The sequence below is a fragment of the Impatiens glandulifera genome, chromosome 4 (genome assembly GCF_907164915.1).
Source record: "Impatiens glandulifera chromosome 4, dImpGla2.1, whole genome shotgun sequence".
Lineage (NCBI taxonomy): Eukaryota > Viridiplantae > Streptophyta > Magnoliopsida > Ericales > Balsaminaceae > Impatiens > Impatiens glandulifera.
The window spans coordinates 13,335,779-13,352,951 of NC_061865.1; positions in this window are offsets into that span (position 1 = coordinate 13,335,779).

The following is a 17,173-nucleotide window of genomic DNA, read 5'->3' on the forward strand; positions in this document are numbered from 1 at the left end:
GGCAATATTCTAGGAAAATAAATGTTAAATGTTGAAGATGTCACATTTTGTATCCTTGAATTTGCCTACATTAATTCGACTTTTCCATTTTGAATTATATTTTCAATTTCTATGAATTGCCACATGACAAGTTTTAAGATTTGTTTAGTTTAGTTCATCCAAATCTCATTGAGTAAACCCGTGAATCCACTTCCTTTGTGATATGTGGAAATGACTCATCTAAATTTTAAAACTTGCTTTGTTTTGGGTGATTTTTAGTGGTTAAAAGATCTATAAGGTTGTTGGTATAGGTGGAGCGTCGAAGTGGGCCCCACATCCAATGCTCCACCTATCATGAAATTATTATAAGAACCCTTGATTAGGGTTAATCCGGAACTACTATATTGAGAAATTTTGAAAAGAGCCAAAGAAGAAAATCACTGATAGAGACGGCGACGATCCATTGAAACGACAACCATCGTAAATACGACAGAGGAACCATCGAAACGTCAACCATCATAATCTCGGACTACAGTGTTGATACCCGGTTAGTCAATTCCTCTTTTCTTCTTAGTAAATCTAAATTTTTTACCTTGTTGATTGGAGAGTTCTTAACGGAAAAAGATTGAGTTTTTACGCAAATCGAATTAGTTAAACAGTAGTTAAGAGATTAGGGTTTCTCATTTTTTTATATGTTTTGAATTCTTAAATGTGACAGGAAAGAAGTTGATCTTGTTATGGAGCTTTTATGATTCCCTTATCCATGATTCCTTTGTCCTAGATGTGATTGAGATTTATGTTTGAAGTTTAAGGCTTTAAGCTAGTTGAACACCTCTTTCAGTTGCAAAAATTGGTCTTCTTATGGTCGGTTTTTAAATATTTTATCTTTTGATTCAACCTTTTTCTTAATAATTCCATACAAAACCTATAAGTGTTGAAGAGTTCAAATTTTTCCTCTACTCTTTCGAAAGAAAAAACACATGCAAGGTATTTTCTATGTATTTGGCATAAATTTAACCTTGATTTTAGGAGAATTAATAGGAGCCCCTTCTAGTGTTGTGTTTCTAATTAAATGAAATACAAGAATAACAATAAGCTTAGTTGGTAAAATATAGTTTATGTTGAATTTCTCTTTTCAGAAAAGTGAATGTAAATGTTACACTTCAGTTGTGATGGGCATTTTGATCTAGTTTGTCTGTGGAATATGAAACAAGTAATTGTAGGCTTCTTAAATCTGATCTCAAGCAACTAGGGAAGAAGTCTCTTAAATGTGTCACGTGAACATTGTTTTTTGGATTGAAGGGGTGCAAAAGATGGTTTTCTTAATTTGAAAGATGAATTTCTCAATTAGTGTTTATCTATCTTTCCTATATGGGTAGCTGTTTTGAACACATTTATCAAGCCCAACTTGGACATATGTTTCTTCCAATAGTTTCTAATATAGAAAACACATTATTTTTAGAAACAACCAAATCTATAGAAACTAATTTACAAATTTATTTCAGACAGTGTTCTCACGGTGGATTAGATGAGAAATATGAAAAGTACTTATTTCTTAAGAGTGCTATATCTCATTTTTAAAGATGAAAGGCTGATTATGGATACAAAGATGGCAAATTTTTATTTATGGTTGTTTGCCTAATTGCTCCCTACCTTGATCTTTATGAGTGTCAGCCAGAACTAATTAAATTGCAAGAAGGCAGTCCTATTTTATTGTTTTTAGTAGGAATCTGTTTCTCTCTAACTCCAAAGAGAGATGTATAGCAGAGAAATGATTGTTGACAAGGTCCTGCAAATTTGCATTGCATTGAAGTTTATTTAGTTTTTCCTCCATTATTGAGCAACAAAAGATATCTTGAAAATTGCCTTAATTTTTTGCATATATCTTCTTATTCTATACAAGTTGAGAATATTAAGATATTTAATTTTTTTTGTGTGTTTATACCTCTCACTGAACTGGCTCCTTCAAAGTGGTTTTAATTTGTAGCTTCTATTTTTTTCTATCTTTGACTTCAATGGGTGTTTCCCAATGACAAATTGTGTCATGATTATGCATTTACTTTCTCAAGATGACTTAGATGAATTATTCTATATATTTTCTCGAGATTGATTGAATTGTTCTTATGATAAATAGTTGTCTTTATGATAAATGTAGAAGTTATTGCTCTTTCCCTCATGCCTTCAAACTGTTTTGGAAAGTTTCTTACGGTCCACTCTCGATTTCAATAAAAAGTTAAAACTTTTTTCAAAAAGAATTAACACAGCTAGTCATGCTGTACTATTAGCACACCTTCTCTCAAGAATCTACATGGTATCAGCTCCTGGCAGTTTCACTTAGAATCTGTAATTTTCAGAATCTGCCTCGTTCCCTCTCGGTGGCATCTTCAAAACTGGCATTTTTTCCTCTTCTTCCCTCTTGGACAGCAACACCCATCTTCTATCATGGCTGATCAAGGATCTTCCTCTTCTACCAACAATCAATTTATAGATTATTCTCGTATCTTCGTCTTTTAATTCGACAGTAGTGACTACCTCGAATGGATAAGCTCTATCCAAATGAACATACTAGGTAGGTAGAGAAAAACTATCATTCCTTATTGGAACCTCTGTCGCTCCCGAATCCGATGATCTCGCCTATGAAGCATAGGACATCATCAATGGACTCATCATGTCGTGTCTTGTTAACTCCATGAATCCCAGGATGGCTAAGATCTATGTCACCGGGTATGTAACACAAAAGATATATGGGACAGCGCTGAGTGAACCTGCTCTCAAATTAAGATTGAACATAACATTCTCAATCTTCATCAATGGACTCTTTTTTATTGAATAGAAAGAATCAAAGAATGGTAACCAAATACTATACGAAACTATGCATCTATTGCGAAGAAATCGACAACATTGTTGATATTAGGAACCCAATCAATGCCGAAAAGGTGTTTCAGAATTTTGTCCTGTTTAAATAGCAATCTTGATATTCTAAGACACGCCCCTAGACTATCATCATCGATAATCGTTAGTATATAATAGGTACCTCCATATAAGGCACCTCCATAGAACGCACCCTAGACGGCCCCAAAGATTAGAGTGAATTTTAATCAAAATCTCAATTTGCTAACCTCATACCATTATGAAGTCCTCGTTTGCCCAATTAACACTCATATGACAAAATCGTATATGCAACAATTTGGTGACATCATTGTCAGATAACGAAGGATGGCACAACAACTGCAGCACCGCCTATAACTGCCGAGCCTTTCAAAACATGTAACATGCCATACTTCCTTCACGTCAAGGACACCTCTATTGACCTTCATGACTCCATTTTCACTAGTGTAGTTGTACCTTTTATCGAGGGTATTACAAGAGATAAGATTTCTCTTCAAATCAGGAAATGCCTCACATCACCAAATGTTCGAACAACTCCATCAAGCATCTTGATTATTATTTTATTATACCCACGACCTTACAGATATGAACTGTTTCCATCAATATAACACCTTTGAAAATTGTATTATATGTTGAAAATTATTCCCGATTGAGACACATATGATACGTACATCTGAATCAACTATCCATTCATCTTGTGATCTCGCGTCGCAAATATCATTATCTTCGGTTTCAACAATACTGGTTTTTCCGAAATAAAAAACCTCTAAAGAGTTATTAAGCGTTAGCAGATTAAGATAAGAGTTTGTTGCAATGGATTAAATTTCATCGTGCACTTCTTTTTCAAACAATGAAAAAGTAGACTATTTGAGATTATTTAGGTTAAGTACTAAAATATTCTATTATATTTAACATTTAAATTTTATAAAAAAAATAAAGTAAATGAAATGAGTGATTTCATTGTTGAAGTTATGTATATTTTGTGATTAGAGATTATTTGAAACTACCAAATATCCCAATATCAAACACACTCTAGTTGTTATAGAGAGATTATGTGTAGATTTTTTTTGGTTATACAAACAGGAAAAAAGTGTTACGTATGTGTCAATGCTTTATAGTAGGTAGCAAGACGTGCAAATGATTTATTAGTATGCTTTTCCCTATCTCATCATGTTAATCAATAAAATAATGAGGGAAAATATACCTAAACAGTTTATCACGATACTATTTGGATTGCATCTGCATCTGCTGTTGTGATAACTATTTGGATTGCATCTGCATTTGTTTACTATGCCAAATTGATCTTACAATTTCTTGATTTCGCATTTGTTGCTGTGATTACTTTGCCAAATTGATCTAAGACAATCTCTTGATTTCTTATTTAAGAAATACTAAATAATTGGCTAATAACTATGGCCAATTATAAATGTAAAATGGTTGACAAAGATTAGACATAAAAAACCATATACTAAAATAATTTTTCCTCCATGGTATAAGAAACAGCACTTCAAAATGAGAAGAGCTGATCACTTGGCTAGAGAGCAAAGGAAGACAGAATCAAAAGACACGCCGGGTGTTCAAAGACCGATTCGTACTAGGGGACAAACATATGGTATTGACAATACAATTCTATCATGGATAATCTACACCACTTTTCTAGAGAACACTATTGTGAAATACATGAACCCGAAGCTTGATCGCGTTGTATTAGAGGGAACAATCAAGAGTCCTGGAATTTTATGTCATTGTTGCTATAAAGTACTTACAGTTAAAGAATTTCAAATTCATGCCGGTTATTATAATGGACCAAGACCATACGCCAATATTTTTGTTGAGCCTGGGATTCCATTATTGGACTGTATGGTGAAATCTTGGGTAGAAACACAAAAGACAAGTACTCATCTTATGCCCGACGATGCTCATGTCAAATTCACAAATGAAGGGGATTTTCTTTGTTGTTCTAAATGTGGTTTTATGTATAATCTACATTCTAATGGAAAAAAGGTAAAAATGGAATTTATATTCTTTTAATATTCTTTTGGCAAAGAATCTTGCTTAGATTGAATTTCTGGTAAATGTTAAGCAGGATGCGTCTGAAGTATCTTGGTTATGCCCTTATTGCATTTGCAAATCTTGTGGGAAAACTGGTGCGGATGAAGATTTTATCACATGTAACCAGTGTGAAAAATATTGTAAGTAATAAAGTTTTCAAGTTTCATGATAAACATTTTGGCATATGAAAAATATAATATTATTCTATGTTATTGTTAGATCACTGGAGATGTTATGTAAACAAGAATGCCGAGTTTGTTGATCTTAACTATAACTGGAGTTCATTTTGTGATCATAACTGCAGGAAGGTGATTTCTCTCCCCCTCTTCATAGATGTTTCCTAAAAGTTGGTTTTTATTTCCAAGTGTTATGTGTTATATACTAATCATAATAGTGATTGCTCTCCTCCTCTTCATATGAGTACTTAATCATTTAGATTTATAAAACACCACTTAAAAATGTTTTGATTTTAAACCACGATACTCAAAATTATAGAAGTTTATCTTAAATATCTTTTAAAATGATAATTGTTTAACTGTTTGACTATTATGTATTAAACTACACTATTATCCATGGCCAAAAGGTATACAAAGAATTAAGAAAAACACTTGGAGCTAAGACTGAGCTTAACAATGGATTTTCATGGACTTTGTTGGGCCCAATTAATCAAGAGTCTGATGCATTCTTGGATGATGAGTATGAGATCGCTGTATACCATTCTAAGCTCGCAATTGCAAGGAACATGATGGAGGAGTGCTTCCATTCTATTTCTAGTGGCCACGCAAAAATCAGCCGGATCGATCACATTACTTTTAATTACCAGTAAGCACTCTCATTAGTAAGCACTCTCATTGAGATTATGTTACTATGTTATCAATAATAAATCCAAACTTATGACCACCTTTGAGTTGTTCTTTTTGTAGAGCCATTTTTAAGGGATCCTATATTGCTGTTTTGGAGAAGGATGATGAGATTTTTTCAATGGCATGTTTAAGGTAACCCTATTTGACATGTTTATGCATAATTGCATATAAGAGTTAATATCTAAGGTTTTTTATTTTTTGCAGAATTCATGGGACAAAGCTCGCTGAGATCCCATTCATTGCCACCTGTGAAAAATACCGTAATAAAGGGATGTGCAAACGATTATTGTTTGGAATCGAATGGGTGAGTTATATATTTTCTTTTGCTTGATTTTCAATAATAATCATATGTTACTGATTAATAATATCTCATCCATAGGCTCTTCGACATCTTCAAGTTGAAAATTTAGTAATTTCATTCTCAAAAGAAATGGCTAGTCATTGGATTCGACGCCATCGCTTTAAAAAGATTGAAAGCTCATTAGAAGAAGATATAAGGCACATGAAAACCTTTTTGTTCTTCCATAATACAACGAGGATACAAAAGACCTTAATATGCAAGCCAGGTTCTTTCTCTTCTTACTTTTTCCCACACTTGTGAATTTCTTAGTGTTCTGTACTCTAACTAGCCTATGCACATAATTTCATGTTCATGCAGAGAAGTCAAAGATTGTCTTTGATGTTGATTTAAACCTAGCAGTTGAAGATCAAGGGCAGATAGAGTAGACGATTATGAAATAATCTTGAAGATGGTCTGGGGGTTTAAGCATAGAGTTGTTGAAATTGAAAATTAATTATGTTGTTTTGATAATACCTTGGGATAAATTTTAGTTTATGGATTAGTTTCAAGGTTTTTTAACTGTGTTTGATAACAGTGACTCTCAATGTTTTGCTTATTCTTAAAGTATTTTGGGTGGACAGAACATGTGAAATTTCTTGTGCTGGCACATTATTTATAATTCAATATGATTTATATTTTGCATATATGCATGGAGGTAGGGATGACAAATAATATATATAAGTGAGGTTGATTGTTGCAGATATATCAAATAACTTGATTTATATTTGAACAAGACTTTGACTCCCTTTACTCTATTAGAAAAAAAAATTGAAGTCATTTTTCTTGTTACTTTTATGATATTATTTTTATTATAGAAGGGTGTGTTTTTCTTTTTTCGTCGCTTATATTTGAGTTGATGTTGCGTTTGGTTGGATTTGAAATCCGATTTAATTATATTAAATTTTGTCTCTAATTTTGATAATTCGAATAATACTCACAAGTGTTGGGGGTTTGTTTTTAAGATTGTGTTTATGATATTTTTTCAAGTCATTGTATGTTTCTCTTTATATTTGATTTTATTCTTAAAGTTTTATTATTATAGGGTAGACTAATGAAGTCCGATTTAGATAAACTTTTTAAATTAGTAAAAAATTTCGATTTTAAATATAAGTTAATAAATTTTTACAAATTTATAAATAATTTGGACTTTATGATTTTCTACAATTTAAAAAAAATAAGTGAATTTATATTTATGAATTAAAAATATATATTATTTATTTAAATAAATGAATTAATATAATAAATTCTATAAATTTAACTTCTTATATTGTAATTTGTTTATTATATTTTTTAATTAATTTTTTATTTAATTATATATTTTTTTAATTTAAATAAAAATTCTCATTAAATTCAATTACGAATTATATCTAGGAAATTAACTAAATAATATAAAATAATATTTATAAAATTAAAATAAATAATTAATAATTTAAATATAAAATTTTATGAATTATTAACAAAATTAAAATTTGATATTTAGATCATTAATTATTTATTTTGATTTTATAAATATTATTTTATATTATTTATTAATAAAAAAAAATTATATGTACCTCTCGTTGTATTGCATTTAATTAGATTTAATTTCTTATCAAAAATATATATACAAAAATTTTACAATTTCAAATAACTCTGACATAAAATAATATTATATGTTTAGTTCTACCTAATTTTACTTAAACTTTAGAAGTTTAAGATTAAATAAGTAATTTATAGTTAATATTAGTTAGACTATATTGACCTAGATCTTTTGCATTTTGCAACTCGTGAACTTTAGGAGCAGTTATGTTGATGGAAGTTTTGGTAACATCCTCCACAACAACGGAGATTGTAGGCTCACACTGGAATGTTTAAAAAACTTAGAAGTATACTTAAATTTAAGTATTAATTGTCAGCAAATTAGAAAGTTATTAGTTTTTATTTTTTGAAAAAAAGCTCACTTAGACGTATGTACTTGTACAACTAACTCACTTAAATCGTATATACTAATAAAAAGTCATTTAAACATATGTACTATCAAAAATGGGCTCATTTAGCCTCTTTTAGTAATCATGGTTAACTTTTATTTTTAAATTTATATATTTATTAATTAAATATTAATATATTTTCTCTCTCTTTCTTTTTCATTAATTAAACTAAATAATTTATTTTATTTTTAAATTTTTTATTATTTTAATATTAATTTCTTTTTTGATATTTTATCTTCTTTTTTTATTAGTTTTTATTTTTTATATTTCTTAAATTTTCATTTTTTTTTTAAATTTAACAACTTATTTATGAACTTTATGTTTTACTGTAAAAAAAATTTTTAAGGGTTTTTTCTTTTCTAATTTAATATAATAAAAATAAAAAAAAAAGTTTTTTCTTATTTAGTTTAATATAAATAAAAATGAAATTAATAATTTTTTATTTAATTTTTATTCACAACTTATATTAGTAATAAAAAAATTGTTTTGTCAAATATTACTCTTTTGGTGTTTGATAAATGAGTTTTTATTATTATCCAATTCTTAATTAATTTATTTTTGTGTTGAAAGAATTTTTATTGTTATATTCAATTATTGGGATCAAACAATTTTAAAATAATTAATAATTAATGTGAATATAAATATATAAAAAAGAAGAAGAAATATAGAGTTAAAATCATTAATGATGAACTGTCATGTGTTAGTTGATGTCAATTAGTAGTTGTCTGTTTATAGAATTAATTGTTGTTATATATATATAATATATATGTTAGGCAATTATGTTAGACAATTACATTCTATAGACAATAATGTGAACTTTTAGTTGTTGTCAATTAGTATATGTTAGACAAGTTTAAATTATTTATGTTAGGCAAATAATTAGACTATTATACATTTCTGAATAGATTTATTTGGAAAGCTTGATAAATAAGTTTCTAAAACGTGATATATATATATACCTAGATTACAATTTAAAATTGAAATTCCGGAAAAAAGTTGGATGCTCCTACGTCGAGATCATCCACAATATATGAAAGACGTTGAGAAATTCCTAAATTTTGCTCAATACTCTACTAGAAGGGAAAATATTGTTTGTCCTTGCGTTAAATGTGAAAATTGAAACTATGAAAGTGTTAATGTTGTCAAGACACATCTAATTATACACAGTATAAGAATGAACTACGATTTTTGGTGTTTTCACAATGAAAGAAGCTCCACAACTGATATTGGTGATGATGGCGTTGATGATGTTGATCACGAATCAAATAACAAAGACGATGATAACGAGAATATCATAGAAGAAGATAATATAGTTGATGAATGATGATATTGATAATGATGTTGATGACCAGTATATGGAAGATATTCTCAATGATTTGTATCCCAACATTCAACACTCTATATGTACCTCAATAATATAAAAAAAAATTTATAACAATATATTAAGATAACATCAAGTCTATATGTACCTCATAATTATCAACTTTTTGAAATAATCTATAAATTCGAACCAACTTGAGACATTGTCAAAGAGAAAATAATAATTTTATTAAAAGAACTTAAGACCTTATTGGCTCAATCAACTATATACAGTGAAGTATCTACATAAAATTAAAAAATAAGTAAACCATCATTATATTGTTAGATTATGTATAGATTACAACTAAAACTAATTTCTTAATTAAAATGTAACTTATAAAATAGTAAGTGATACATGTAGTACACAAATTAGTCCAAAACTATTATAGCATATATGATATATAGTGCAAAATTGAAGATTTAAATTGTTCCCTGTTCAATTTGTTGGATCAATGTGACTTTCGATATAAATTTTTCACAACCATATCATTACTTTTAAAAAATATTTCAGTGTCATTTAACTTAGCTAAGTATTAGTTTCTTCAAGGTTAGTTACTAAAGCTTTATGGGAGCTAATTTAACTTTATTAACACATTTGCAAATGAAAATTTTAATTACAGATTTGAAAATCTAAATTCTAAATTTTTGATAATTTGAATTTCTTTTTTTCTTATAGAAAAAGAGGACAGAGATCTTCATTAAGCACACATAAAGAGAAGTTTGAGTTAGATTTCTATATAGTTTTACATTACCAATTCATTTGAATTTTTTAATTGAATTTGTTTTGAAAGTAAAAATAAAAAATCCTACTATTAATTTTTTCGTTTCTTAATCATATTTGATAGTTTTTGAATATATTCTTTTCTTTATCATCATGAAACTAATTTTAAATGAAGCAGGGTGAAATAATCCTCTATTCCATCTTTTTTTTTAGAAAATTCAAAAGTAAATAATTCATTAAATACTCATAAAATTATTATTTAAAATACCATATACTCACTTGCATATTATAATATATTAACTATTTATATCTCATTTTATATTATTAAAATTAAAAAAATAATTATTTATTATTTTAACAAATCTAAAATTTAAATTTGCATTAAACCCCAAATTAAGAGCTCTCAGGATTCCATTAGTTATTTTAATAAATATATATATATATATTAAAAACAATGATAAATTCAAATAAATATTTGCGAGGTTAGTCATAATATAAAAAAAAAAAAAAATGATAGGGAAATATACCTTAAACAGCTATATAGTCCCGCTGATAACGTATTGTAAAACAACATACTATTAGTTAATAAAAATATAAAACAACGTACTATTAACTAATGAAAATAATATTAAAACAAAAACACAAAATAAAAAGATGAAAAGAGAAAGAGTTGAGATACAAAGAACGGCCACACTACCAAAACACAAAATAAAAAGATGAAAAGAGAAAGAGTTGAGATACAAAGAACGGCCACACTACCATTCATACAGGCCGGACGAAGTTATCCACCTAATACTTATATCGTTTGTTTCATTCGTCGTTTATGAGCGTTTACATAATAAACGGTTACATTAATTTTGCGTAATAAGTTCAAACAAAAAAATATAATCAAACACATTTTTACGAATTGAACTCAATTTTCTCTTTATATTCCTTCTCAGCGTTTAAGATTATAATCTTAGCGTTTTCCTCTCTTATTATTTTTTTAAAAAAATTATTCATTCTCCTTTATCTATTTATTCATTTCTAATCATTTTGTTCATTCTCTCATTTATTCGGTATATTTATAATATTTTTTATATATTTATATAAAATTATTATAATAAAAAGACATACATTTAAATATATTTTTATTTTTTATTTATAATATATTTATCTTAATATATAAAATAATTAAGCAAAATATAATATAAATACATTGTGATTTTTTAATTTATAACTAATTTTTAAAAATTAAAATAGTAATAATTATCTATAAATATAGATTGACAATTAAAATAAATAATAATACGAATAGATCGAAAATAAATTTACAATTAAAAAATTGGACTAGAGAGGGAAATATGAAAAGGTGAAAAATATATATAATAATAATAAAGTATTCTTTTTATTATATCATTTATTTTAAAATATATTATTTTTTAATTTAAGTCATTTGTTAATTATTTAAAATTATATATTAACAAAAAAATTTATAAAAATTAATATATTAATATAATTTATTTTGAAATATATATTATTTTTTAAATTTAAATCATTTCTTAATATTTAAAATTAAAATAATATATATATATATATATATATAACATTATATATATATATATAATATTAATTATTAAATAATATTATAAATTTAAAAAATAAATAAATTTGGCGTATAAGCTGAATTAAACATACACAAGCTTAACGATTAAACGTACCAAAAAATAAGCGGAATAAACTGACGTCAATAAATTAAGAATAAGCCGAATCAAACCATTCAAAGTTCTGTCCATTTAGAAAAAGCCTAAAATGGTTAAAAGTTTGATAATTTGAATCACATATGAAACAATTCAAAGTTACGAGAACAAAATTTTATTAAAACGACTCAAGTTCAAGTCTTAAATAATAATTTGACATTTAATCATATATATCACTTTGTACTTATTATTTTTCATTTAAATTTATTGACAATAAATATTAATTTATTATTTATTATTGATTTTACTCTCTTTGTAAACAAATATAAAATAAAAGAATAAAAGAATAAAAATTATAGCCACAAAATTAAAAAATTTACTAATAATAATTTTAACATAATTAAAATATATATAATGCTCCTTTTTTTTTCCCATGATACGTCCATGAACGGGTGCTTTCTTAAATATATAAATAAAATGTCTATTATATAAAAAAAATATTCAGAATAAATAAAAAAAATATTAATAAAATTGAGAAAAAAAAGTATATTAATTTATTTATAATATATTATTAATTAATTAATTAACTAATAATATTATTATTATTTTTAAAGTTGGGGTCCTTAAATAGTGGGCTTTGTCTACTTATTTAGTAGCTCATTTAAACTCATACATAGGCCCATAAAAAAATTCAACCTATACTTACCCAACTAATTAGGTTAAAACTGAACACCCCCATAGAACTCCTGAATTTTTAACCTAATTATATTTTGTTTAGCCGCCGTCTTCTCTTTTCTGAAGTCTATAAAAAAACAGTAACCATAGAGGATACATATCAAAATTCCTGAAATTGAGCTCTGATTAAAAGATGAAAGATGAAAATTTCGTTCTTGAAAAGAGTTTTGAAATCTATTTTTGCTGCAAGAGAGTGATAAGTGAATACAAATACAATGTATCAGTAAACGTCCATGATGGTTTATATAGAACAGCAGTTGTTTTCAGCCCAACTCCTCTTATTTGGAATCGAATGGGTGAGTTAAATTTCTTTTGCTTGTTTTTCAATCATAAATGTAAAAGCCATATAGTAAAATAACTTTTTCTCCATGGTTATACAGAACTTCAAAATGAGAAGAGTTGATCACTTGACTAGAGAGAAAAAGAAGAAAGAAGCCGAAAACATGTTGGGTGTTCAAAGACCAATGTGTATCAGGGGTCAAACATATGAACCTGATACAACAATATTTTCATGGATAATCTACACAACATTTTTGGTGAACCCGAAGCTTGATCGTGTTGTACTAGAGGGAACAATCAAGAGTCCTGTCATTGTATGGCATTGTTATTATTGGACTGTATGTTAAATCTTGGTTAGAAATACAAAAGACAAGTACTCTATGTTGTTGTAAATGTGGTTTTATGTATATTATATTGTAATGGTAAATTGGAATTTATATTTCCTTAATATTTTTTTATAAAGAATTTTGCTTAGAGTAAATTTATAGTTATTTTTATAAAGAATTTTTCTTAGATTATATTTGTAGTGAATGTTAATATTTTTTAATTTGGATAATTAATATTTTTTCTTAATTAGGCACAAACTCAACAAAAAATAAAATATGAGCAATGATGGAAAGTCAAGAGTAATAATTTTTTTATCTTCAATTTAGTACATTGTATAATTATTTATATAAGATAATCTGATTTAACAAATTTTTTCTTATTAAATTATTGTTTATAAAAATTTTGACACGTTTAACACGTTTTTGGCACGTTTAACACGTTTTTAACACGTTTGACACGTTTAACACGTTTTTCACGTTCTTGACACGTTTAACACGTTTTTGACACATTTAACACGTTTTTCACGTCCTTAACATGTTTAACACGTCCTTGACACGTTTAACATGATTTTCACATTTTTAACACGTTTAACACGTTTTTGACACGTTTAACACGTTTTTGACACGTTTAACACATTTTTGACACGTTTTTGACACGTTTAACACGTTTTGACACATTTAACAGTTTTTCACGTCCTTGACACGTTTAACACGTTTTTGACACATTTAACATGTTTTCACGTCCTTGACATGTTTAACACGTCTTTGACACGTTAAACACGTTTTTGACACATTTAACATGATTTTCACGTTTTTAACACGTTTAACACGTTTAACACGTTTTTGACATGTTTAACACGTTTTTGACATGTTTAACACGTTTTTGACACGTTTAACACGTTTTGACACATTTAACACGTTATTCACGTCCTTGACACGTTTTTCACGTCCTTAACACGTCCTTGACACGTTAAACAAGTTTTTGACATATTTAACATGATTTTGCACGTTTTGACACGTTTAACAAGTTTTTCACATATTTAACACGTTTTTGACACATTTTGACACGTTTTCACGTTTTTGACACGTTTTCACGTTTTTGACACATTTAACACGTTTTTTACGTTTTTGACACATTTAACACATTTTCATGTTTTTGACACATTTAACACATTTTTTACGTTTTTGACACGTATATCACATTTTTGACACGTTTAATACGTTTTTCACGTTTTGGCACGTTTAACAAATATTTCACATGTTTGGAACGTTTAACACGTTTTTGAAACGTTTTCATGATTTTTACATTTTGGCACATTTTGGCACGTTTAACAAGTTTTTCACATATTTAACATGTTTTGACACGTTTATCACTTTTTCACGTTTTTGACATATCTAACACGATTTTTTACGTTTTTGACACATTTAACACATTTGTTTACGTTTTTGACACATTCAACACATTTTTTTACGTTTTTGACACATTTACCTCATTTTGACACGTTTAACACGTTTTCACGTTTTTGACCATTAAACACGTTTTTTTACATTTTTGACACGTTTAACACATTTTCACGTTTTTGACACATTTACCTCATTTTTGACACGTTTTTCACGTTTTGGCACGTTTAACAAGTTTTTCACATGTTTGGACGTTTAACACGTTTTTGACAAGTTTTCTTGTTTTTAACACGTTTAAAACGTTTTTAACACATTAAACCTGTTTAACACGTTGTTGACACGTTTCACTTGTTTTTTTGTTTTTGAAACGTTTGACACATTTTTAACACATTTAACACGTTTTGGCACGTTTAACAAGTTTTTTACTTATTTGGCATGTTTAACACATTTTTAATATGTTTAACACGTTTATACATTTTTGACATGTTTAACACGTTTTAAACCTATCAAAACGTTTGAGAAGCATGTTAAATCTATTAAAAATGTCAAAAACGTGTTAAATGAGCCAAAAACGTGTAAGAAACGTGAAAACCGTGCAAAAACGTTTAAAATGTGTAAAACGTGCCAAAAATGTGAAAAACGTGTGAAAAACATGTGAAAATGTGAAAAACGTGTTAAACGTGTGAAAACGTGAAAAAAATGAAAAACGTGTTAAACATGTCAAAAATATGTAAAACGTGTTAGACATGCCAAAAATGTGTTTAACGTGCCAAAAATGTGAAAACATGTTAAACGTGTGAAAAACGTGTTAAACGTGAAAAACGTGTGAAAATGTGTTAAACGTAAAAAAACGTGTGAAAATGTGAAAAACGTGTAAAAAAACGTGTTAAAACTTGTGAAAAATGTGAAAAACGTGTGTAAACGTGAAAACGTATGAAAACGTGAAAAACGTGTTAAAACATGTGAAAATGTGTGAAAAACGTGTGATAAACGTGTGAAAAATGTGTTAAACGTGCCAAAACGTGAAAAACGTATTAAACGTGTTACAAATGTGTAAAATGTGTGAAAAACGTGTTAGACATGCCAAAAATGTGTTTAACGTCCAAAAACGTGAAAAATATTTTAACGTGTGAAAAACGTGTTAAATGTGAAAAACGTGTGAAAAAACGTGTTAAATGTGTCAAAACGTGAAAAACGTGTAAAACGTGTCAAAAATGTGTAAAACGTGTTAGACATGCCAAAAACGTGTTAAACGTATGAAAAACGGGAAAAACATGTTAAACGTGTGAAAAACGTATTAAACATGTTAAAAATGTGCCAAAAACGTGAAAAATGTGTTAAACTTGTTATAATGTGTGAAAAACGTGAAAAATGTGTGAAAAACGTGTTAAACTTGTTAAAACATGAAAAACGTGTGAAAAACTTGAAAAACGTGAAAAATGTGTTAAACTTGTTAAAACGTGTGAAAAACGTGAAAACCGTGTGAAAACCGTGTAAAACGTGTAAAAACGTGAAAAATGTGTTAAAACGTTTGAAAAACGTGTGAAAAACATGAAAAACGTGTTAAACGTGCCAAAACGTGAAAAACATGTTAAACGTGTCAAAAATGTGTAAAACGTGTGAAAACGTGTTAGACATGCTAAAAATGTGTTTAACGTGCCAAAAACGTGAAAAACATGTTTAACGTGTGAAAAACGCGTTAAATGTGAAAAACGTATTAAACGTGAAAAACGTGTGAAAAACGTGTTAAATGTGCCAAAACGTGAAAAAACGTGTTAAACGTTTCAAAAATGTGTAAAACGTGTTAGACATGCCAAAAACATGTTAAACGTGTAAAAACGTGAAAAACATGTTAAACGTGTGAGAAACGTATTAAACATGTTAAAAACGTGCCAAAAACGTAAAAAAACATGTTAAACTTGTTAAAATGTGAAAACATGTTTAACGTATTAAAAATGTCAAAAACATGTTAAGCATACCAAAAATGTGAAAAACATGTTAAACGTGTGAAAGTGTGTTTTAAGTGTGTAAATATGTTAAACATGTCAAAAACGTGTTTGAACGTGCCAAAAACGTGTTAAACATGTCAAAAACGTATTAAACGTGTCAAAAACGTGAAAACATATTTAAAAAGTTAATATTTTGAACCGATATTTTATTTTACAAACATAAGAATTAGAATTGAATTACAATTCTATCATTTTCCCAAACATAAGAATTGGAATTGAATTACAATTCTATAATTTTTCCAAACATAAGAATTGAATTGTAATTCAATGCCAATTCTCATGGAATTGGAATTAGAACTCCGATGCCAATTCCAATTCCAATTCTCCCTCATTAAACCCACCCTAATATTTATTATAATTTCCCTCTTATTTTTTCATTTCTTTCTTCAACGTTCTCTCTTCTGAGTCTTCTCCTCATTCTCTCTAAACTCTCAAACTCTAAACGGCGAAGATGGAACTCCAACGACGAACAGAACAACACATAATGACGAAGACAACCATGATCGATCGTGGCAATGGACTCTTTGGTGCTCATTTCGGACACAACGACACAACCATAAGCACGATGGAGACA